Below are 24,712 nucleotides of genomic sequence, written 5' to 3'. Positions count from 1 at the left end.
TTTACTGTGATTGTGCGTGCGAGATAATCTACAAGTTGCACACAACGATAGTCCTAAAACATTGTCAGCATAGCCTTTCCAGACGAAAACGCGAGTTTGAGCTCCATCAGAATGATTTCACTGGGCACCCACCATGACTTCCTATGGTATTTTGTCTCAGCACTTGCATAATGCACCCACGTTTCATTAATAATAATTGTTCCAAGAAATTCATCTTGACCGTCTTGATACCATTCAAGGAAAATGCAAGCTTCATTTTTTCGTGGCTCTTTACGAACGTTACCGAACAAATGTGGCCCCCACCTCGCATAACTTTCGTTGACCAAGCTGAAGGAAATTTGTTCCCATTAGTATCAGAGTGCAGTACCAGTGACCCACCAGTCTCCGTTAACAATTCTCGGAATTTCAGAAAAGAAACGTTGTTTCGTGGTGTTATAGCTGATCTCCCACTGTACTGTTCATAGTGCAGATTTTCACGACCATGTATAGAGGACACACCATTTCAATGCCTGTAAAGTGTTTTGTATAAACAGGTGTTAACTGTCAGTGGATATTCTCTAAAGCACCCTTCTTTCTTTAACGAAAAGTAGGATAACTCTTACTTACTAGGACAGTCAGACGTACTCGGAAATATTACATCCATGCTTGAATGCCTCACACATAGGTGAACGGCACTCCATTAACCAACATCTGCAGTGCCGGGATGTCACACCCAACTACTACACCATTCAGTTTGTCCTAGTGGTGTTTCCTTTGAATAACAAATATCGGGAAACTTATTTTTGGATGACCCTCCTAATTCCAGTTCTCTTTCTGCATTAGGCTACATTTTTTAGATTTCGTGTGACGACTCTTGTGGACAGATACCAGCATGGAAGACTTAATAATAATTGGGGTTTACATTGCGAGACAACTGAGATCATGAACGACACCACAGCAGTCGGTCTGTGGATTGCCCACCTGAATGTCCTTAAATGTGCAATGAAAGCTCACCACACAACACACCGTATTTAATGTCCCTTGTGGAAGATGGCATGTCTGAGCAACTTGTAGCCTGGCACTAAGTTGCTGATGTTTTTGGCCGGGTTCGAACCGGCGATCTCGGGATCAGAAGGTGAACACACTACAGACTCAGCCACCAAAGCCAGTTCCTGGACAACTTGAACAACACAATTATGTTAACTCTGCCATCAAGTAATTCAGTTTCCTGCATATGTTTTGTAACAATTGAACTTCAGTTTTGTAAGCCTGAAGTCTAAGCTTAGAACCACCTCTTATAATTTAGTGACTCTATTTGATGTGTGAATGTGTTCACACCTCTTAAAAACCTAATAATACAAAATCTTGATGATTTCTAATATGTGGTATATACAAGGCCAGCTACAAGACGTCTACAATTAGACGTCAACTACTAAATATCTACCAGATGTCTAGTAAACCACTAATTTTAGACGTCTAAATAATAGTAAGACTTAGACGTCTAGTCAACGTCTAGTTTGGGCACTATCCCTAAAGTCTAGGGTTAGAACTGCTCTGGACGTCTACACTCTTAAAAATGAACTTCACCGCATAGCACGCTCCTAGCCAACCATCATCTCAAATGATATCGTTATCTGCCCTGATTTGATGGAAACGGGAGGCGTACGCCTTTTTTGTGACACTTATGCTGTTCATAATTGTCACAGAAAAGGCGTACGCCTCCCGTTTTCAACAAATCAGGGCAGATAACGATATCATTTGAGATGATGGTTGGCTCGGAGCGTGCTATGCGGTGAAGTTCATTTTTAAGAGTGTAGTAGACTACCATGTGTTCCCTGGGTATCAACTACGGAACTGGAATGCTTCGTGGGCTGGTGCGGTTGGAGCGTGAAGAACGCGTTCGGGCGCCGTCGGTTTTGAGGCCTGACAACAAAGACAGGATTACGATTACGTGCCACACAAACGTCTTTTCTGCTCTGGAAACGAAATAAGATGCTTATCATAAAATCGGCCGGCAAGGCGTCCTCTTGTGTTCCGTGTTTCGGTGATGTCAATCGGCAGAACAGTTTGTGGAAGTGTTCGCTGGCTTATTCATGCGTCGATGTGATTCAACGTGTGTTGTGCTGTTCCTGGACACGACTATTATCCCACGAACAGTCTATCAACTCCGGAACTGGAATGCTTCATGAGTTGGAGCGGTTGGGATGTGAAGAACAAGCGCGGGCCCTGTCGGATTTCGAGAGCTGTGTTCGTTTTGCTTCAAGTTTGAACTTAGTTACAGTGCGTCAGCAACGCAGTGGACTTTGTATTCACAGTACACCCATGTATCAGATCTTTGAATCAGTGCTTTGTGTCAAATAAATATTTCTTTTAGCCAAAAGAAGCTTCAGTTATTTTGAATAACGGGTAACGGCGGTTGGCGTGAAATCCGGTAGAAGTCGATGGTAGCCAGAACCGGTCGAAAGGTCAGCCAAAGTTAAGGCTCCTGATTGGCTGACGGGCATTGCATAATTTCTACAACGTTGCACTCTCATTGGTCGTGTGCCCAGTGTTGTGTGAATTATCTCAAACTATGGGCTCTATGAGGAGCTGTTGGAGCCATGGTGAAGGCATGAAAACTCCACAGGCCGTTTCCGGTACGTGTTCCGGTTTAGAGAGCCATCTCCCGCGAACCTCTGGGACTGCAACCACGAATGGTTGCAAATCATTATAGTAGGTGGCGGGAGACGGTGTACAGCAGTTTCGGTTTCATGGGTCGTCAGCGCGTGTATTCTGGGGCGTCATATCTCAACTGTAAATGTGTCGATGATTGTGACATTTCTAATTATTGTACGCGCACTTCTACGGCTCTGGTGTTCTTCTTGCCTGTCGCGGAATCGCAGGACGGTCAAAAGCGACCAGTTGAAAAAACTGCCATTATTCATACTCTTCCCGAAGCCATTACAAATTATTATTACCGCATGCAAAAAATATCGCCCTTGAGCACCCTTCAAAAGGGACGAAAGAACACGCTGCAAAGGGTTGGACAGTGCTACCTTCTTTTGTTTTCGCAATATCTTGCTGGGATAAACAGCAATTTTCGAGGACATTGTCTTACTCTCGGTCCAGTAGGTCCGCTGTCGAGAGTCCTATTAAAAAGAGGTCTCTTGGCCACCCTAGCCAAAGGAACCAGCTCTCCAATGATGCCAATATCTTAACAAACAGACGCACACATGCGGAGATATACTGCGTGGAAAATTGCCGTTTTCACGGGATGAGCGGGGCCGCAGCCTTAAGGACGCTGTGTGTTCAGCTCTATCGTAAAATACCTTTTCCACCGTCCAGTCTGCTGACATTCATATTCACACGTAGCATATACTTTTCAGTTCTCCACATATGCAAGCATATTGACGTAACATGAAAAAGGATTGGTTGGTGATTCATATGAATTAACAGAAAGCCTGATTGACTAGATATAGCATGAAAAATGGTTAAAACTTGGCCTTGTTGGAGACTACGGGAAGAAATTTGCAGAATGCCAAATTCGTATAGTTTACTGTATACCACTGAAGTGTGATAAGGTGTATATCGGGCAGTCATCAAGGTGCATAAACACTCTTTTAAAAGAACATTCAACAAATACCTCCAATGGAATACCTCCAGTGCGTTGGGGGACCACTTACTGAAATGCGTGGGATGTTAGGCAGAATTCCAAAAAAACAAAAATTTTGTTCAGGTGTAGAAAACAAGGTAGTCTTCTCTTTCGAGAGGCGCATGAGATAAAAAAAGCAGGTCGTAACTGCGTCAGTAGCCCCTGTATTTATCTTTCCAAAAACATATCAGCATTAATGTCGACCACTTAGTGAAAACGGTTGTGTGTGCGAGAGATGGTGGTGTAAACAGAAGTCCAACACGAGAGGGAATAAAGGGGGAGAGGAGGGTTCTTATGCATTTAAGACCTCGTTTCACAAAATAAAAATTCTTTGGTTAGCAGTTCAGTGTGGTGTCCTCGTCTTTTTTGTGTTCAGTTCTCGTCTTTTCCTGCACTGGATATTTTATCGTTTTTAACTATATTAGACGTAAGATGTGAAGCAGTGATTACGTTCACAAAGCATGTGCACAAATGAAGTTTACTTTGCTGTAGATCACTGATTATAGATTTCGTAACAAAATTTGTTTGCTTCGCTTTCACATGAGTGCATGCGAATAATGCATGCAATTAAGAAATCTGTGCAGCAGTAAAAGATGAGTAAATGGTTTGTATTACACGTTAGTAACGTTACTAATATCTGCAAAATTCATATTCACCCACCCATATGCTTGTTGCTTTTTCCACACAAACGCTTCATGCTTGATAGAAGTGAAATGTGGAACACCGTCATTGCGTACAAAAAATGTGTGCACACGTAGTGCCATTACTTTGACCGACATAACCACTTATTGCTTTGAAGTATAATTTGTTTATATATGGACGTGTACAACATATCTGGCCTGAGCTCTGTCATGTACCATGATCGTTACCTGTGTCTGAATGGCACGTCGTTCCGAGGAACTTTGAAATCCCGTGCACTGTGCCTTCAATAAAATATCTCACTTGTGCACTTCCAAAGCGTTGTCTCTATGCGAAGATCTAAAAGCACAGGCGACAAGTGCTTGCAAAGCAACATATGTGCTTTGCCTGTATGTATGCTCATCACAGTGAAAAAGATTTTCTCCAATAAGGAGGGATAAGCTATATTGAGACTGCTTTCCATAAGCAGAAGTATGCTGTTCCCACTGTGGTCAACCATCGTACCTGGCCGAGTGGGCTAAGGCGTCCGCTCGTTGGTGGTAACTGATGTCGTGCTGTAGACTGGGAGGCGGTGGGTTCGAATCCTACCGCCGGCTGTGCTGTCTGAGGTTTTCCTTGGGTTTTCCGAAGACTTTCCAGACGAATGTCGGCACAGTTCCTCCTGAAGTCGGCCCAGGACGCATACTAATCCCCCTGTCCCCCACTAATTCCTGCTGTCCTCTCTCCGTCTGTCCACACCTGTACGCCGCTCATAGCCACAGTTGCTTCGCGGCGCTAACACGCAATAAAAAAATCAACCATCATACCAATATACGCTTAGTGTAGGCTACTCGTTTTGGTGCAGGAAGAGGGCAGGCTACTCACCAGTGTGCTGTGAGAGTTCGTCACTGCTGTACCTTAGAAATATGCTGCTTGAGTAATCATAGATAGAGGAAAAAATGAAGCATCAAGTCATTTATCTGTAACATTTTGGTAGATGTCTTCTGTTTTTCTTTCTTTTTTTTCTTTTTTTTTGCTATGCCTTCCCCTGTGGTCCATGGAGGCTTTACATCAGGATTGTGCCATCTAGGTGTGGTCCACATTTCGTGATCTTTCGAGGTCTGCATTTATCAATTACGTTTTACCCTTAGCAGTATTGTAATGCGGAGTGTTTAACGTTCCATCCTCCCTTCCTTTGCAAATATATAAAAAAACATTTCAGGAAGATTTTGGCTCAACATGTAGTTCCAGATGTGCCTGCATATGGTAGATATGTAGCACGCCGCAACCCACAACCAGGAAACCGAAACTGTCATTCTTGCTTGTGCATGCGTTACAATGCGAGCGTTACACTGCGAGCGTTACAACAATCGCTAAGAATGTCAAAGACAACAAGGGTTAGTTATTACTAATTTTTACCCGTTTACTGCATCATTTTTCAAAAAATGCGTGTGTTTAAGCAGATATGACAAAAAGACAACAGCGGTGTTTTGTGCCGCCGTAACGGGCGAACTTCGGGTTTCCGGGTCTGGCAACTGCGTTTCACAAGATGGCAGCCTCCGCTGTTTGACGCTGATTTAACGGCAGCTTGACCCACCTGCTTCATGCACGTGAGACGAACGAGCGTGCTCAAGGACGTTGGCTTCATCTGTGCGCGCCGGCGTCCAGCGTGCTCTTGCAGCCATAGAGCTGGAACGTAGGAACGCAGCATGCTGTAGCTAACCCGTTGCCATGTGATATGTAGTTACCAAGCACCTGCGATAGATACATGCGTTATCGCCTAGATAACCTTGATCCCAGAACAGCGTAGACTGCTTAAAGCAGCAACTGCCCTGTTAGCATGTAGTGTACAGGCTAACCGCACTCTCCTTTCCTATCTAATCGACATTCCACCACCATCCACCACCAACCTGTTAGATCCTTTCTTTCCTGTATGGCTCCCCAGCAGGCGAGTCAGTCAGTACTGCAATAAAGGAACCCGTATGTGTGTGCCTCCGAGTCCGGCTTCTCTGGGATATACATAACATAAATGGCGACCAGTTGGTGAAGCAGTACTTCTAGCATCATGATCTATAGAGGATACGTGCCTGTTTTATGGATGCTTGTGACAAGAAGAATACCCTTCCACAGCAGTTCGACCGCAACACGCTTCCTACGACCACAAGCATGGTTGCAGGTATGTCAGCCAGGAGGGCACATTTCTCCCCTCTTCAATGAGTCTGTCTTGGACTGGAGGACCCCTCCCCCCTGACCTTTGGACTATATTCATGACTGGAGGACGTACGAGCAACGTGTTTCCTCGTATTTAAAAGTGAACGAGATTCCGAACGATTTGCAAGTGGCCGCGTTCGTCACATTGATTGGACCCAAGACTTATTGGTTGCTACAAGATTTGGTAGCACCCTCTGAGCCAACAACCAAAACGTCGGAGGAGCTAAAGAGTGCGTTACGGAAGCGTTTGTCTCTGCAGCCGTCAGTTGCGAAGCGAACGAAATTTTATGTTAGGAAACAGAAGGAAGGCGAAACTGTGTCAGAATTCGTCGCGGCATTGAAACACCTTGCACAGACTTGCAAGTTTAGTGCGAACTTAGAGGAAGGTTCTTTCAGGAACTTTCAGGTTCATGACGAGTTCATGCGGCTCACTGGGATGATTCAGAAAGAGAGTTTCTCGAATTCATTAACACAAAGGGAGAACGCATTATGAAGCTCGCGAGATAGAAAAAGAGCACAGCGAGGGTGATGTCACTTATAAATGACAAGCTCAGTCAGTCATCAAGTCTTGATGCACAGAAATGTAAGTCCAAGCCACATGAACAATTTCTGCAATGTGTCCTGTAGTACTGTCGTTTGTGTGAAAAAATGATAAATTACGCCATAACATTTACAGCATACCGAGGGACTAGGGTCGTTGGTACTGAACATTCATACTGTATGTGCAATTACGACACGGACGCAAAATGACAAAGACCAGCACGTACTTCCAATTCCAAACATTCGCATATCCTGAATACACATATACAAACAAACAACGCCTCTATGATCTACCAACGGCTGCTCTGGTTGTGGTGAGCTCTTTATCTCTGAGCGCAACCGAATTGTGGCTTACGCGTCCGCTCATCATTCTGATAAACGCGGCCTTCACTAACTCCTTTTCATTCCCATTATCAGCCTTGTATACAACCTTTGTATGTTCTTACATTTGTCTGCACCCCCGTTAGTGGGTACGTTCTTTTTAGGTAGCCAGGTCATTACCAAGCAGAGTTGTACGTAACTCGTTACCCAGCAACCAGTTACTTTTTTCGGTAACGAAGTAACGACATAGTTACTTTTCTAAAAATTGCAACTAATAACGTAGTCAGTTACAAAAATCGGTAACTGGTTAGTGGTTACTCACGTTACTCGTTCCTTTCCTTCGTTTACACTCGGCTTCAACATGGACTACATGGTCAATTACTATGTGGAAATTCCTAAATCTCGTACGCTTCTAACACGAGGTGATCTGACCTGGATGTTCAGAGCAGCATGTTCGGAGCCTCTGGTCGACAGTCATTCTTTCGTTGAGTCCTAAAGTGGCCTGCACGACGAATGCCGCAACAGTTCCCGGTCGTGTCATTGACCATGAAATCATTCTTGGAAAAATACCTTGGTTTTGTTTGTGTGTGTGTGTGTGTGTGTTATCTCCCAGCAGCTGCCAATGGATATACTAGAGTAACTAAGCTCGCCGAAACTCGGATCCGGAGATGGCATTGTCATTCTCTGCTGATTCACCGTGCTATTGTCAGACTTGTGCCCGTTACTCGAAAAAAGTAATTGATTACCGTTACCGTTACTTGTACGGAAAAAGTAATTGATTGTCCTTACCAATTACAGGACTTCAAATGTAATTGAGTAACGAGTAGAAAAGTAACGCGTTACTCCGGTCGTTACTCTGCATTCACACAAATTATACCCGTCTGTGTGTGCCTCAGAAAAGAAAAGTTCAACAGTGGAACAGCTGAAATAACCCAAAAATATCTACGTCTACTGTAGTTATCACCCGGGAAGACAATGACCCGATTGTGGAAGATCATGCGTGGAACTTCCCCATGACTCACTAAACCTCCAAAGTTACCACAAAGGTACCACCACACTGGTGTAAGAACAGATTAGGGGGAGAGACCCTGAAATTCCAGAACAAAGGCTGATGGCACGAAGATCTTGACTTGGGGCAGAACATCTAAAAGATGAGTTAGTCTCTGCCGGGAAAGTAATCAATTACTGAGTAATCGATTACTCAGAAAAATAATTGATTACTCGAAAAATTGCTTTGACTTTAAAGTAACTGATTACTCGAAAAATTACTCAAAAAAGTAATTGATTACAAGTAACGCAATTACTAGTAACGCGTTACGCACAAGTCTGGCTATTGTAAAGTGGGCCCACCCGACCTGAACCACGAGATCCCGCGCTTATCATATGCAGCTCGCGCGTGTTATTGGCCTAGCAATGTGTCCCGGGAAGAAACTTTAGTCCTTCTATTTTCTCTTCCACCTCCACACTTGTGGAATCCAGTGAGGATCACTCGTTGGATTATAAGGTGGCACAGATGATAATCACGTAAGTGTGGCCTGGGTTGTACGAGACATTCAGGGTGAAGCTGGCAAAAGATGACAGGAATATAGTAGTTTAGTGTCTTCTGTGCCTCCCAAACTAAAATGACCGAATATTCGTATTCGAATTTGGAGAAGTGTGCTCAGGTAAGCGCCTTCAATATTCTAGTTAGCTATAGCAGTTACCGTATCGAGGATTATGCGTTAAAGGCACTGCTTTTCACGAATCAATCGAATACCTCCTGGAGCCAATGACGTGTTGTGAGGAGGCAGCTCGAGAACCCTGACTGATCTGATGGTTTACAACGGACGGGGGATCATGTTTATTAAAAGAAAGGAAAAGTTAGCCATGCAAAGAGCCAGCTTATACACCGGCTTGTAGACGTTGGTGTAGCGTTTATCAGTTCAAATAAACCCACAATATTGCACTGACGTCTTGTAGCCTCCTAACAGTGGTTCCAAAATTAAGGAATAAAAGCAGCTGTTGACCTTGAATTCACAGAACAAAAAAAGAAGGAAAATCAGCCTTGTTACTGATCAGGCACATCCAATACATGCATCAAACAAAGGTGGTCGTATCTGATGCAGTCATGCCTTTCTACAGTAATTTTTTCGGTCTTGCCACAGAGACTCTCTCGAGCAAACTCACCAAAAATAACCGATGCCCATTTCGAGTACCAACTATTCTTGAAAACGAATTCCATGGAAATTGTCGGACAAAATAAAGCACGTGTCAATTTTGATGTTGACATGGTTGTGGCTCTGTGACAAAGTGGTAACGTAAAAGTTACTCGTTACTATCGAGTAACGGGAACGCGTTCCTTTTGCTGCTTTGGTAACGGGTAACGTATTTAGGTCCTTTTTTTTCGTGGTAGCGAGTAACGGTATTTAGTTCCTCTTTTTTCGGTAACGTGTACAAGTCTGTTACCAAGCAATGACCCTCTATGCTCGTTTAACCTATTGTTAATACATCGGCCAGTTTGGCCGATGTAAGACTGCCCGCAGGACAGTGTAAATTTATACACCACACCGCTGGCACATGTGGTGTATTTGCTAACATTCTGTCTAGAACACACTGCTCGCTCTACGGGGATCATTAATCCTGCCCATGAGAAGAGTCAGTCTACCGTCTGTGATCACCAAGTGTGAACCCCGTGGCCATTAATTAATTAATGGAGTTATATTTTTATTGTTTTGCATGTGGTCTTACATCGGCCAAACCAGTTGATGTAATAATAGGTTAAAAGAGCATGGAAGGTCATTTCTCGGTAATGACCCGGTTACCATGAAAGAACATAGCGGCGGACGTGGGTGAAGTCAATGGTAGAAGATACCAAGGTTGTATACATTGGATGATAATAGGATTGAAAGGGAGGTAGTTGAGGGCGCACTTATCAGAATGACAAGCATATGCATAAGTAATGAGGTGGATGCGCTCACAGATAAGGAATTAATACGAATCTGGACAGCTGCTGATAGACCATAGGGGGTGTTGTTTGTTTGTATATTTAGGACATGTGAATGCTTGGAAGTACTGTACGTGTTGGAAGTGCTGGATTTTGTCTTTTTCCGTCCATGTCTTACTTGCACATACAGTATGAGCATTTACAAAGCGGTAGTCCAGGGGGAAGGGCAACAGACAGGGACAGTGTTTGAAGCTCTTCCTTTGTGTTACACCCCTGCACTTTCACGTATTTAAACTTCAACCAACATGCTCATGCTCTAGAATTCGGTTGGCCAGCATGTACCACATACGACTGTTCGCATTCTGATTGCCTGTTTCTATGCAGATTGCTACTCAGTGGGAGTTGTCCATGCCATCGCACATCTATTGAAAGAAAGTGCAAGTGATATGTTTACCATGGCAAGCAGTCATATTTTGAAATGCGCGCGTTAGTTAGAAATGCTAATACACGCAGTTATACCATGTAGATCAATGAAATCAAATCACTCTCTTATCACTGTAAGTTATGTGTGTGTGGGAGAGATTTACTAAACGGATTTCACATGGGTACTATACAACAAGCACAACAAACACATACACACACACAAAATCAACGATACATGGCGATGCAAATTGCGGCTATTAACAAATGAGAGGCAATGAATGATAAATGATCATGGATGGGGAAAAATATGGATAGTGAAAAAATTATGTACAAAATATGAATTCACTTATGACAGGACGCCAGCGATGGTGATGAGACCGCCTACAGCGCGAACAGAAGGGTGCTGGCCCTAACGGCGCACAAAACCACCCTCCCCTTGCGCAAACAGTTCCCTCTGGAGGACGCTGACGACGCGAGCCCGCAGAGATCGCACAAGCAGGAAGGTTGGGACGTCGCGCCTACGCTGCGCCACAGCATTACATCTGGCACCCCACAAGCAGCCGCCGGCTCTAAAGCGAAACGCACCGCCTCCAAAATAATGTCGCCACCGGCGCCCGTACGCTAACGATCTCTGATTGGCTGCGCAATATATGTATAAATATTTGGATGCTCATTGGTCTAAAAAACTGGCGTCAGTTTCCTTTGCGCTGATTGGGCGAGAGTCATTTGACTGAGGAGCGAGCATCCGAACGCGCGAACCGCTCAACGGAAGACCGAAGCAGGCGAACGGAGGAGAATCACGAATCACGTCTGTTCGGCCACGCGTGTTCTCTCGGACTGCAACCGTTGTGCACGCAGACGCTAGGGGGTAGTTTGAGGGTTTTGAATGCTTTAGATTTAGATTGTGGCGAACTGCTAATGTGAGAACGGAATGGCACATCCACCTCATCATCACAACAGCGGGAAGACGAACATGTGATGGAATCCCTGCACCTCCAAAGGACGCAGAAATCGTCAGAGAGGAAGTCTGCACTCTTTCCGACGTACTGCAGGTGAACGGTAAGACAAGTTTGATTACTTTTTTGTGACTGAAGGAAGTAATGCAGGTTTATCACGTTAAGTGTATTACGTACAACATTTACGAGTCACTCAGTACGTTAGCGGCGTTTCATTGTGCAGTGCATTGCCGTAAATTGTACGTTTCTGATATGCCGGTAATCAAATTATGTGTGGTTATTCTAGCTGCCCCTCATGCGCGTCGCAGCCGTTCATTCACTGTGATCTACGAACATTCGTGACGAATGCCTTGGTGTTCAAATACGAAATCAAGATCGATTACCTATCATAGCAGTGATTTTCGTGCAGAGTTACGGATCATCAATATATTTTTTGTTTTGTTTTAGTTCTACCGCAGCCATCGGCAACAACGACGCACATAGCTCAGCATTGGCTTTTGAACTGCCCTTCGATGTCGAAGCACCTAAAGCTCCACAAGAACAGTGAAGCCTGTTACAAGACGTAAAAAGATATGTACTCTAGCTTTTTCGAGGCAGTTCCCGAGGACAAATAAAGTTGATTTGTCATACACCATCGCTTTTTGATTGTTTGCTTTGGGACAGCATGATCGTTGCTCTACAGCAAGACAGCAAGCGCCGAAGACAAACCACAAACGGACGAGGCTGGGGGGATAGGGGGGACGAGAGGAGAGACGAAAAACCCGAGGAGAGAAGGGGAAGGAGGTTGGGAAAGGAGGTCGGTCTGCGCATGCGCACTGGGCCCCAGCTTTTTTCCCGCGCTGGCCAGCAGAGACGTTGTGAGTGGCTCCTGGGGATCACGTGGTTTGGGCGCCCGCCATTTTCCCTGGACCGTTGCGTAAACGGCAGCTTCCGGCGGATGCCACAAGACCTAGGCCCCACAAGCCGTCACAAGCACACTGTACCGCTGGCTGGCACATCTCCATTAGTTGTGCCCCTACTGCCATGGCTTTCTACCTATACTTCAGTGGGTTACCAAGTGTAGGTGGCAAGTTTTCCGCCATTAGACGGTTGAAAGCGCGACAAGTTAGTAGCGCCTGGCTGGGTTGTCTCTGTGCCCTTTTTTTCCTCTTTTTTCTTCTTCTTCTTCTTCTTCTTTTTTTTTTTTTTTTTTTAGTGTTGCGGTTGCCAACAAGTCAGTCAACACGTATCCTGGTCAAACCTATTTCCTTGTGCAATATGCTTTGCTTTGAGGATATGCAGACTGAGGATGGACACAATGCATGTGTTGCCAATCATTAGGGGAAATAGACTTCTCCTCTGTCACCAGAGGTCAAAAAGATAGGTGGCAGTCCACAAGTCAGTGGAGTGGGCTCGTTAAACAAACTGTTTCTACAAGCTACGTGCTCTAACTTTTCCCTTCTCTTGATAATGTGCTGGAGCTATAGGTTCTGTACACACGGAATCTATTAATGAGTGTTATCATGTGTACAACAGTGAAATCCGAGACACGGAAGAGAACTGTCGTAATTATGTACCAGCTCGCCCTTGCCCTTCTGCTGTTATCATATGTGTTTTGTTCTTCATTTGACCGACCCTGAGAAAATTGAAAAAGCTGCCTGTTTCACCTCTTGAGTTAGGCTGTGTTAGATTTGTTGCGCTTCCTGGTTTTGGATTACATCCAAACTAGAATTGAAGTCTGTGCAAAGATAACACACATCGTCATACTAATCTGCTCCCTCTCTCTCTCTCACACTTCTCTGCACCAATTTCACATAAGAGGACAAAGCCGTGTATCCAACAATTGTGACACAGGATCCTTTCAAGTTCCAGTCATATCGAGTTGCAGTAGAAGGGTGCACTTATGAGGCGATTGACACCATAGCAGCCATATGTATCATATTTGAACTTTACTGGGTTTTTAATTTAAAGTATGCACCGTTACTTACAAGAACACTGAGCCTTTTTGAACACTGCCTTGGACTTGGCAGCAGTAAAAGAAAATGGTACTCTTGTGCCGCGAGTAATCTCTGACCTCGACGCACTAGAGGCTAAGCACTAGAGTCAGAGAATTACCACAGCGGCAGTCTGCGAGAGCCATTGATAGAGATTGATGCAGACAGAAAGACCACAGAGCTTTTTGATGACATTTATGTTTGTTGAAAGCCTCTGTGTATGGAGTTCTCAAGCTCTAGTCAAGTGTGTTTAAGCTTTAGTGTGTAAACACCAGGGAAGGTCACTGGGTGGTTACTAGTCACGTGAAATATTCTTTATTTTATTGGTAAAGTGGGCAATCTACACAATAATGTCTTAACTAACTTAGACACGAGCTGTTACATGATGTATTAAGTCTTTGGTCCCACTGTAATTCAAGCTGAGTACTGTAGATTACTTCTTTTTCCACTAGGCTATGATATTTTTTAAATGGAGTTTCCTGAGAACGCCCAATTTTACTAAGCTCCCTTTTCGGTCTGTTTGAGATAGCAGTCAGCTGCTGCAGTAAGTTCATAGAACAGTGGATAACTGTGATACTTTGTACTGTTTTGTTTTCTCATCTTATAAATTTTGCAATCGAGGAGGTGGAACCAGAAAACTGGAGTAATTTGTAGTCCATTGCTGGAGTAATAATACTCCTTAAATGGGCTTACATTAACTCCCAAACAGCATTAAATTTACCTTATATGTGGGGTTACACTTACACCTCATGGTGGAGTAAATGCGGGAGTTTTGTTAGAGCAACATTAACTCCCTTAAGAAGGTGTACGTTTTACTCTGTTAGAGTAATATTAACTCCGTTAGTGAGGTGTAAGTTTTACTCTCTGTTAGAGTGACATTAACTCTCCAAAGGGGTTTAAGGTTTTCCTCTCTGATCCCTGGAGTTCTTGTTACTCCTAAAAAGGGGTGTTATTTTGCATCCCGGAGTTAAGCCATTTTACCCCCACAAAGACATTGGCACGACTCCTTTTTTTTTTTTTTTTTTTTTCAGAGTGTAGGCTATGCCGCTCTGAAGCCTTGACATGACGAAGCGTCGTGGTGGCTGCACCTCTGCTTTCGAAAGATGAAACAGTCTTTCCACACTGTGCTTACTGGCTTTGTATCAAGTCTGACAAATCCGACAGACTTTTGGACTGCCTTTTTCAAGAAAGTTTGAAATGTAAGTATGTGTATATTGGTTTCACATATCCAGCACATATTGAGTGTATGTATCATTGTACTATGTATGCTACAGCATATTAGCGTACGTTATTATTCAACACCCGGTGTGGCAAACTCGAGATCAGTCACACAGTGCCAACAATTGTTTCTGCCTCTTCTTCAACTGCTTATTTTTATCGTATCATGTTTTTGCCTATATCTCAATTTACCAACCAAACAAGTATATAATTTTAGTATAATAGTCTAATTTTTAACTAGTCAGTTTTACCATGGTTTTGGCGCACTATAGCACGAGTTGCTTATGCGTCATTAAATTGAGTCATCATCATCATCTTCAACTGCCATTATTCAATTGAAGTGCCAGGTCTCAGTTGGAGACAATGATATGGCGAGATATATTTTTTGCTTTCATTCTGGAATTGCTTATTTCAGAAGAATAGTCACTGTGAAGTTTGTTTTCGTTTTCGGAAACATTAAGAGGACTAAAATTGAACACTTTTCTTTCAGAGCATCCCTTATGCACCTGCATTTCAATTCCAATCTGTATTACAAGAATGACAGACCACTCAACAGCGATGAACATTTGAAGGTGAAAGAGCAGAAACGAAGATGCGTTAATCTGTGTGAAAGGCGCTTTGTATGTGTCTGATTCCTGTCTTCAGAAGAGGTGACAACTATGCTCCTTCTATCTACTAACCAGCTCCACTTTTTAGGGTTCCCTGTAAACTAATGGAGCACATCATAGACTAGCACGTTGTCAACCATGTTGAGTGTATCAATTTCTTTTTTAAATTCTAGCATGGTTTTAGAAAAGGGTATTCAGGCAAAACTAACGTAGTGGAATTCGTTCCCAGCATTTTAAACTGTCTTGATTTCTGGGTCCACGTAGATGCAGTATTTTTTTTTATTTTGTAAGGGCTTTTGACACTACTTTATGCTCGCGTGTTGGCCAAACTAGCCTAATTAAAATTTGATCCTGCTACCATTAACTGGATATGCAGTTTCTCAACTAACCGCACCCTGGCAACAACTCGTGAGGAGAATCTATCATATCGCCACCATGCAGCATTTGTTATGTTACAATCGCTTCACATTTTAATCTAGTCAAAAGCAAGGCATTTTGGTGATGGGTCCTGTATGATTACATGCCCCTCCGTTATGTAACACCACACTGGGTTCTTCAACCTATGAGAGATAAATAAATATATTGCCAAGTAAATTGTTTACAAGGCTCGTTATCCCATTTCGCCACACTACCACAAGCAATTGTTAGAGTAGTGGCCCAGGGTATGAAGCTCGCCACTAATCATCATTCAAACGACGTTCATAATGTAAAATCCTTTACTGAGAACACCGGCTTAACACAACAATTAAGAAAAAAGAGAGTAAACGTTCCGTTGCCTATCCAGGTGGCATCATCGCTACAACAGAGAACAATCAAAAACAACATCAAAGGAGCCAAATCGGTGGTGCGCATTCCTTTCATAGGTGTTTCATACGCCATTTGGAGGGCACTGTGCCCATCAGGTATTTTGACTGTGCATATCAAGTTGAGTGCATAGAATGTGATGCAACCTACATTGGCGAGATAGACAAAAGATGTGAGACAAGACTAAAAGAGCACACAAGGGACGTTGCCAGGGCTACTAATGCTATTCGAACGAGGACCGAATTAGTCTACCATTGCTAGCCTAAGGGACATATATTTAATTTTGATGGTGCAGTAACCTTTGCACAGGACTAGCGATGGGGCCCTAGAAAGTTCTTAGAGTCCTGTTTTATCAGACGTGATGCATCAGCCTGTAATACAGATTGTGGCCCCCCCTATCGGATGTGTATGATGCCCTTTTAGATAAGTAGGCTGGTGTGCTCGTCTTTGGCCTCTGTTGTACTGATGATGCCACCCGGATAGGCGGCAAAACGTTTACGCTCTGTTTTTAATCGTTGTGTTGAGCGGTGTTTGCAGTAAAGGACGTTACATTATGAGGTCGTCACCCAGCTTTTTGAATATATTTTCAAATAAAGTTGTGTTTTTACAAAGCTCAATACATTGCAGAAATCATTCTTATTGCCTATTGTTTAGGGGATACCATTATTGCAGTCACATGAAGCACTGAAGGGCAATCTTATTTATGTTCTTGCCGACATGGCACAGCGTATGCACGAGGTAGCTCCATTTCAGAAGCCTGAGAACACTCAAAGCAATTAGTGTGCTAGCATTAGATATAGTGTACAGCATTACATATTTGCTTTTACTAGGGCAACGAAGAAGGGTGAATAGAAAGGCAGTTACAACCTGTTTCCACAAAAGACACTCAGATTCATTGGCAATTTCCTGCAAGAAAGCTAAGGCTTTTCTAGATTACTAGAACATGGGTACCTGGTTATAAATAACAAGAATTCATCCACCAGAGGTCAGTGTTTCACACACCCTGCTTTCCATCAAAACTATTAAAAGGTGTGACCCCAAACCTGCGCAAAATTCATGGAGAGTCTTTACTGGACACTAGTGACGGCCAGTAGTTAACTACATGTAGTTAAACTACCTGATTGTAGTTAAAAACTAGTTATCAACTACTTGCAGAAATGTAGTGGCAACTGCTAGTTAAACTACTATTTCAAGTAGTTAACTACAGTAGTTAGGTTACTGCAGACGCCAACTATTTCCGATTTTGGCGCAAGCTTTACGGCACGATTGTGCTTCCGACTTTTATCTTGCACTACTTGTTTGATAAGGACGGAGGTGCTGAGCAATTGTGCCGTGCATGTGTACTAAATCTTCACTTTTAATGCTTGTCTAGTGAAGCCTCATTTGTTGTGAAATAATTCTGTAACTTAATTTATTACGTAGGCGCAGAAAGAATCCCACCGCAAGCTTTGTATATCACGATCGTAGCGGCCTGCATAATACCTTGGTTACCGTCCTGGTGTGCACATAACCGCATAGGATGGCTACATGATCGATCATAGTGGCTAAGCGAAAATATTTTAAAGGTCAGCTATGCCGATATCCCAAATAGTCGAAACGGTTGTGATATTCTGAAAGCCCACATCCAGCTCTCCCCAAAATGCACCTTCATTCTCTCAGTTCGGTACAGTACCATGTCAAAAAAATAGATAATTCATTCCGAAACACACATGGGCGCAGCCATTTTTATGACGTAGATGCACCCGAACGGGCATTGTGACGTGTACGCGCCTTCGTACTTGTCAGTGGATTTCAGCTACGGCTTCTCACGGCTTCACGTATCTGTGCTTGAAGATGGCGGACAGCCGGGTTCCACCGTTCCGCGATAAGTAAACAGTGCAGCAGCAGCGAACTCATTCGCGAACCAACCTCTGTGCGATGTTGTGACTGGAATTCGTCGTTTGTGGAAGTGCACTTTCCAAACGACGCCGTGCCAAAACAAAAAAAAAAAAATTCACATGCTTTGTTTCCGGCTTAGCAACAACATAACAGCTGTTCGCTTATGTACGATGCACAGAGGACGAAACGAAAGAAGCCAAGCAGCCAAGCCAAGAGTCCATGCCAAGCCAAAGACAGATAAACCGAGAGCAGTGACGTCGGTGCGCCCGTGCGCAGGGTTTACCGACGGTCGGACGGCTGGGCGTGGGAACTAAAAAAACTGTTTTCTAAAAAACTACGAACAGTTGGAGCAAGATATTTCGCACACATATTCAGCTTTCGGTAATAAACACACAGCGCGAGTATCGCTCAGTTCTGCGGCACTTCAAAATCGGCATATCTGACCTTTAAGGTCCACAGTGGCGCAATCGGCAGCCACCACAATATTTGTGCGTGGCGCACAGATCTGTGACGAAGGAGCCTGAGTGTAAATCTCGTACATGGCCCGTCGTATGTTGTACGTACCTTTATAGCGGAAGCTTTCACTCCATAGAAAATATTCCCGCAACAAGCTATTTTGTCAGCGCATAATATATACATGGGACAGACAGTGGATTTTACGACAGTAGGCACACGAGTATACGTATTTTAAATATCATTATTACTGCTTGTGATTCATATTTAGGTGTCCAACAACACTACAAGGGATTGCTGTTGATGGACATCGTTAAGTAGTTATAGATGTAGTTAAAATGCATTGCAGTAGTTAAAAGAGTAGTTTTAACTATTCCCCTGAAAAGTAGTTGAACTACTAGTTAAACTACTCCATCGCAAAGTAGTTAGTAGTTATAGTTAAACTACTGTAGAAGTAGTTAGTGGCCATCACTGCTGGACACTGTTGCTGTCCCTCTCACCAGGTGCTCTCTATGAACCTGACTCACAGTTCTGGATGCACTGCCTGAGTTGACTTCAGCATGCTTTCCCAACACGAATGGTAACTGCTATGAGCAGTGTTGTACTTACTGAAAGCGATATGAAATGCTGTGCCTTGACAGGTAATGTTGATATCTTTCTTAAGACCGTAGAGAGATGTTCCTTGCTCCCTCTATTCCAAACCGCACTATTAGACCCAAGCCCAGTTTTCACCAAGCCAATGAGTTGTGCCTCACAGACAGGGCAATCAAGGGAATCTATCAGGGAGGCTTAGAAAAGCTGTTTTCCATCGGGATCTGATCCAGGACTGAGCCGTGAGTAGCCCCGTGAAAGCACCAGGGTTTCTTCGAATTTTAGATGTGCCAGCTTTTATTTTCCTCCCCCTCCTTTTTTATGTAGTAGCTGATTACTTTAGGCTTGTACTGCTTTGGAGATTGAAGATGTGGAGATGATGTAAGAGGTGGAACTAGCCTTTAGGCACAATGAGGCAAAGTGTGACTACATATCTTCTGAGAATGTTTATGTATCATTCACACAAAGAGAGGATAGGTGTTACAATAGATGTTACATCTTTTTCCGGTTTTGATATTTATTTATTTATGAATATACCTCAAAGGCCCTTGCAGGCATTACATGAGGGGGGACATCAACATGGGTCACTTAACAAACACGGAAGTTACAAGGAATATACATATTTGGAAGACAGACTCTGCTTTTCGTTTGTTTATCAGTCTTGCTCAAGAAATTGTTCGCTGTAGCAACGGTACACAATGTCACGAAAGGAGTGCTCATCTGTCGTTCCGCAAGACTCATTAAAAAGGACTAGTGTTGTGTTTCGACACAACGTATTGAACTCATGAACCATGCATCATCCTGAGAGCTATAAATCATCCTAAATACAGATGCTGAATTATTTTAAATGCGATAGACGAGCTGTGCGAAGAGGTACCTTCAGTTAGGATCTTGGGTACTTGAAGCCTGTGGCAGTTTCTGTGGGGAAGGCTTGCCAGACCTGTTCACTGCACAGGCTGGAATGACCATGCTCTTGTTTTTCCCAAGCTTGTGCCATACTCACCTTGCAAACTGGCGATACGCAGTGTATCTGTATCGCCTACACAGATGTACATAAAATACAGTTTAGGCAAATAGGTAACCGGTTACAGTACAGTGTGCACTCTAAAAAATAAGGGAGTCAGGGTGACCCTGCCACATATATACCCCCCTCCTGGAGTCACTATGACTCCATCAAGGCAGGGGGTCATTTGATGCCATCAAGGGGAGTCATTTGACTCCCACTTCCATGGATCTGTTTTGACTCTTACCGGCATCAAGTGACCCCGTAAGGGGAGTCACTTGATGCCCCCGGGAGTGGGGGGGACCTTCCACTCCCACACAAAAAATGCGCCAAAACGAAGCACCGTTGCAATAAATTATATTTCCTTGCAGTACTCGCTAACTGCACCAGTTCCTAGCCAGAACGTACAAATATAAATCTAGTTTGGTCACTTACACCAAGGTGTACTAGCAGTTCGAACATACAGCAGAAATACATAATTTGTTGCGAATGGTATTTTACATTTTTAACCAGCTAGTGAATGGTTCCAGACTATAGGCTTAACATAAGAGATTTTTATTGCTTTAACAATTAGCACTCCTTTGAGACAAGATAGCAGCAACAGGCTAAGTGACTAAGTTACACATGCTTTGCTCTTCAAATTGAAACACCTGAACCACCTGCTCAACTTTGACGTTGTTCACAGCCATGCACAAATCTGATGATCCACATCGATTAAGAACTAGCACGTGCTGAGTGTAGTGGCTATTGACTGTCCTATACTTCTTGAAAGCAGTTTCATCCAGTTAGAGTGAACAGCTGAATTATTTAATTTTTGACCAGGATGAATGTTTTTGTTCTTGTTGTTTTTTTCATTTGCGGTGAGACCAAATGTCATCTACACGGTGGTGCCTTCAAAAAGCCACCAGCCTGATATTTCCTGTACTGCAGATACGGAAATGGTACCTGTGGATTTCCAAACTGAGAGAGAAGGAGTTCTCATTACCTGACAGAACAACTCGGATGTGATTCGATATGAAAAGTTGCCTAAAAAATGCGCAACATAGAATGCAAAAAGGTTTCTGGCAACACCACGAACATCTTACTGATGTGCAGGCTGGTGACGCTGCCACCCAGAATTCAAATAACACTTGCATACTTTCCGTTGATAATGCCATTGTTACTGTATAAGAAGTCTGCTAGTAACACTTACGCGCTGTCTTCAAAATCTTTTCGTATCCTGTTTCATACATTTGAGTAACATTTTACTGCTATTCCAGATTAATTCCCAGTTTGCCCCCTGATAACAAGATGTGCTGTGTCCTTGCAATCCAACAGGCGTTTATCACTCAGCTGTAGCGCGCAAAAACTTAATAAGGGTGGACCTTCCAAGGCAACCGCCTCTACAATTGGGGGGGGGGGGTTACATGGGAACTGGTTATGGCAACTAGTAGTACTTAATCGATGTCCATTATGAAATTTGTGCACAGCGTCAATCTGTGTATGCTCCAAACAGTGATTCCATGTTAACGTAACAGTTAATTAGTTAAGCTCTAGGACTGTACACAACGTTAACGGTAAAGAAGGTAGCATGCCAGATGCCCGACCATGAACCCTTCGGTCAAAACAGACTGATGCAGAAGCTTGCAGGTCATCTGTTGTGTGATGGATGATGGTAGGATACACATGGGCCTCTCCCGGCTTCTGCAAGTAAAGTATTTTAAGAGTGAAATTATGAAGAGTGCCAGGAAAACAGTGCCACATTATCAGATAATAATATAATTTCATTAGTTCTATCTCTTCCACAGAAAGTCTTATGATAATTCAGGGGTTAAAATTGAGTTGGCATGTGCTTTTGGTATTTGAATGAAACAAGGTAAAGCGATGATGTTTCTCATCAGCACTGTAGTGATGTGATTGACCCAAGCCATTTTTGAGAACCTACTGTAGGAAAAAAAAACTTTCAAGCAAAAAAATTGTGCTTTTGAGCAGATATGCTACATCATCACGTACACGCTATGTACTTTATTTTTAATATACTTTCAAAAGAGGGACGTACATGTGGTCATAGAACCGGAAGCCCATTTCCTTGTAGCGATTGTCATGTATAGAGGAGTCAGTTGAAGTAGGTTACCTGTAATGACAAAAATTAGACCAGTGTTCGACCACACTCTTAGAAATGAACTTCACCGCATAGCACGCTCCTAGTCAACCATCATCTCGAATGATATCGTTATCTGCCCTGATTTGTTGAAAACGGTAGCTGTACGCCTTTTTTGTGACAATTATGAACAGCATAAGTGTCACAAAAAGATGTATGCCTCCCGTTTTCAACAAATCAGGGCAGATAATGATATCATTCGAGATTATGGTTGGCTAGGAGCGTGCTATGCAGTGAAGTTCGTTTTTAAGGGAGCAGAGCGGTGTCAAAATTCGAAAATTCCAGGTGAAGTACAGTACACAATAGAATATAGATAACTGCCAATAATTCCCCATTAGTCATTTTCTGCCGTATGTTGCAGCCACAATACCAAATATAAACGAAATAGTCAAAGAAAATGCCAAAGCTGGCTTACTGTTGTAAAAGTACTATGTGTGCTCTACACACAACGCCATCTGCTTTAGTTATTTTCGCATAGTTTTCGTTGGGCCTCTTGGGCGCTATCCGTATAGGACTTCGTATTGCTGTAAAAAGGAAGTGAGGCTCGCGTGGCAATTTTTGAAGTTCAATTCACTAAAAATAAATTTCCTGCAATTAAAAATTGTCCAAAGCCTTCCTCGACGGCGGCAAATGTTTCCAGAACTGGTAATTACCGAAAGTCCCGCAATGCTCCAGTGCCTATATCGCCAGTTCCAATATCACTTTACTATGAACTCATGTAGTTATCACTTTACATGAAACACCCTGTATATGCACTACATATTGAAACATAAATGTGTACTGTAGCACTAATGTAGCACTAAGAACTAATGTATGCATGTTTACGCATAATCTCTGTATGCGCCTTTATGTTCATTATGACAGAGGTTGCACGATGGCTCAGATAGGTGTATAAATATTCCACATATCCACCCACCCACCCCTTCTCAGAAAAATAGAGCTACAGCACAAAGAAATGCTTACCAACTTCTTGATGACTCCATCTGTCTTCTCTCTTAGCAGTGTTGGCAGAACATAGCACTGACCAGGGCACCTATATGCCATGGGCAAATTACAATGGCGACTAAATATGTTACACACCTGTATTATTCAATAAATTGAGATTGTGCAGTGTCATACCCTCAACACAGAGCCACTGCTTTCTGACCAGTAGACACCTTCATAAATAACCACAGCAGAAGGCGTACCACAGGGGAGAAGCAGGTATTCGCATGGTTCTGGTGTACCGAAGAATTATCTGAACTGCTGGAGTAGAAAGGTGACGAGGTGAGGATTACATATGCATCTAAGTTCTGCAAAGCATGCCAAGGTGCGAAAGGTGCCCAGGTCAACTGCAACAAAACCATGGCTCCAGCTCTCTCCTCCCATGTATGGGTGTTGGCATATGCTTACTGTGCTTCCATTTCAAAGGCAAGGAGCTGGAAAACGACAGATGCTTAATGCATGAAGGTATAAAACGCAATCTCAGCTGATGCGGTGTTCTGAAGTACTTCTCAGATGAAGGTGTATACTGTGCAGACATAGATGCTTCACACACACACACACAAAGAAAAGCTTTCCATAAGAACAAAACGTGCACAAAATCATAAGATATCTAGCAACTGCATTATATAAATATCAGACATTATGTGAAAATTCCGTCCTGCGTTGAACTGCGCAAATTCCCCAACCAGTCTGCCTTTCACCTGAATAATGGAAAGGCAGACGACAGGCCGACAAGCACATTCGAAAAACGGGGGGAGAAAAAACAACTGCTCACTGTAACAAAAACTGTATGCTCAGTTACACAGCAACATGCAGGCAGACGCGACACTGTTTCAAGATCTTCTAAGCATGTGCGTTTGTACGATCGACTTTTGCGTGTACCCTTATAGACACACACTCTTCCTCACACAGCACAACTGTCCCTGTATTCATTGTGCAAAGACGCGCAGAAAACGCATGCAATACAACGAAATCAGAGATCCATTTAACTGTATCAGCAGTTTGTCCGTTACGGTATCGAAAGCTTGAGCCCCGTAATGCTTACTTCACGTCATTTGCACGGTGATCGCCTCCCACTGAGATTTTGCTTCGTCGACGACTTGTATTTCACAAACAGAGTGACACTCGTGCTATCCTCACGTAAACGTCCCGCGAAAATGATGAACGAAAAGTTACAAAACTAGAAAGACCATGGGCAAGCATCCTCGCGCGTTTCTGCATATTTCAAATCAGTTGACGGGATCCAAAATGTGGAGCGCCAAATCCCGGAGCCTCATATATGAGTTGGGAGCGCATTAAGCGTGTATGTGCATGTTTTCACTTTTTCGTTTTACTTTTTAGTTGTCTAAGCGGTGCACAATCATTGTTTGTACATGGCACATTAGCAGAGCAAATTTTTCACCTATGCGTTTTACTGCATGCGTGCAGCCGTTTCACGCAGTCTCACATTTTGAGGGC

General features: G+C 43.3%; 4 long non-coding RNA genes across 7 annotated transcripts; 2 read left to right on the top strand and 2 right to left on the bottom strand.

The window, feature by feature from the left end:
* Window positions 1-5,626: 5,626 nt before the first annotated feature.
* On the bottom strand, window positions 5,627-11,072 carry LOC135378403 (uncharacterized). Its single transcript, XR_010418359.1, has 4 exons — window positions 10,993-11,072; window positions 6,316-6,380; window positions 6,139-6,237; window positions 5,627-5,983 (listed from the first exon to the last, which is right to left on the bottom strand). It is a non-coding gene; the product is annotated as an uncharacterized LOC135378403 (long non-coding RNA).
* Window positions 5,772-16,765, top strand: LOC135378402 (uncharacterized). 2 transcript variants are annotated; one of them, XR_010418358.1, is made up of 3 exons: window positions 5,772-6,404; window positions 14,607-14,774; window positions 15,284-16,765. It is a non-coding gene; the product is annotated as an uncharacterized LOC135378402 (long non-coding RNA). The 2 variants fall into 2 exon arrangements; XR_010418357.1 differs by lacking the exon at window positions 5,772-6,404 and adding an exon at window positions 12,552-12,661.
* On the top strand, window positions 11,404-12,231 carry LOC135378404 (uncharacterized). Its single transcript, XR_010418360.1, has 2 exons — window positions 11,404-11,705; window positions 12,050-12,231. It is a non-coding gene; the product is annotated as an uncharacterized LOC135378404 (long non-coding RNA).
* Window positions 16,766-19,632: 2,867 nt separating the features above from the next.
* Window positions 19,633-24,509, bottom strand: LOC135401062 (uncharacterized). 3 transcript variants are annotated; one of them, XR_010424714.1, is made up of 4 exons: window positions 23,390-24,509; window positions 23,234-23,303; window positions 22,169-22,243; window positions 19,633-21,813 (listed from the first exon to the last, which is right to left on the bottom strand). It is a non-coding gene; the product is annotated as an uncharacterized LOC135401062 (long non-coding RNA). The 3 variants fall into 3 exon arrangements; XR_010424715.1 differs by having other exon boundaries at window positions 23,234-23,688; window positions 24,300-24,509; XR_010424713.1 differs by having other exon boundaries at window positions 23,234-24,509.
* Window positions 24,510-24,712: the final 203 nt, after the last annotated feature.

Source organism: Ornithodoros turicata, chromosome 1, assembly GCF_037126465.1.
Source record: "Ornithodoros turicata isolate Travis chromosome 1, ASM3712646v1, whole genome shotgun sequence".
Classification (NCBI taxonomy): Eukaryota; Metazoa; Arthropoda; class Arachnida; order Ixodida; family Argasidae; genus Ornithodoros; species Ornithodoros turicata.
This window is presented reverse-complemented; position numbering and strand designations above follow the sequence as displayed.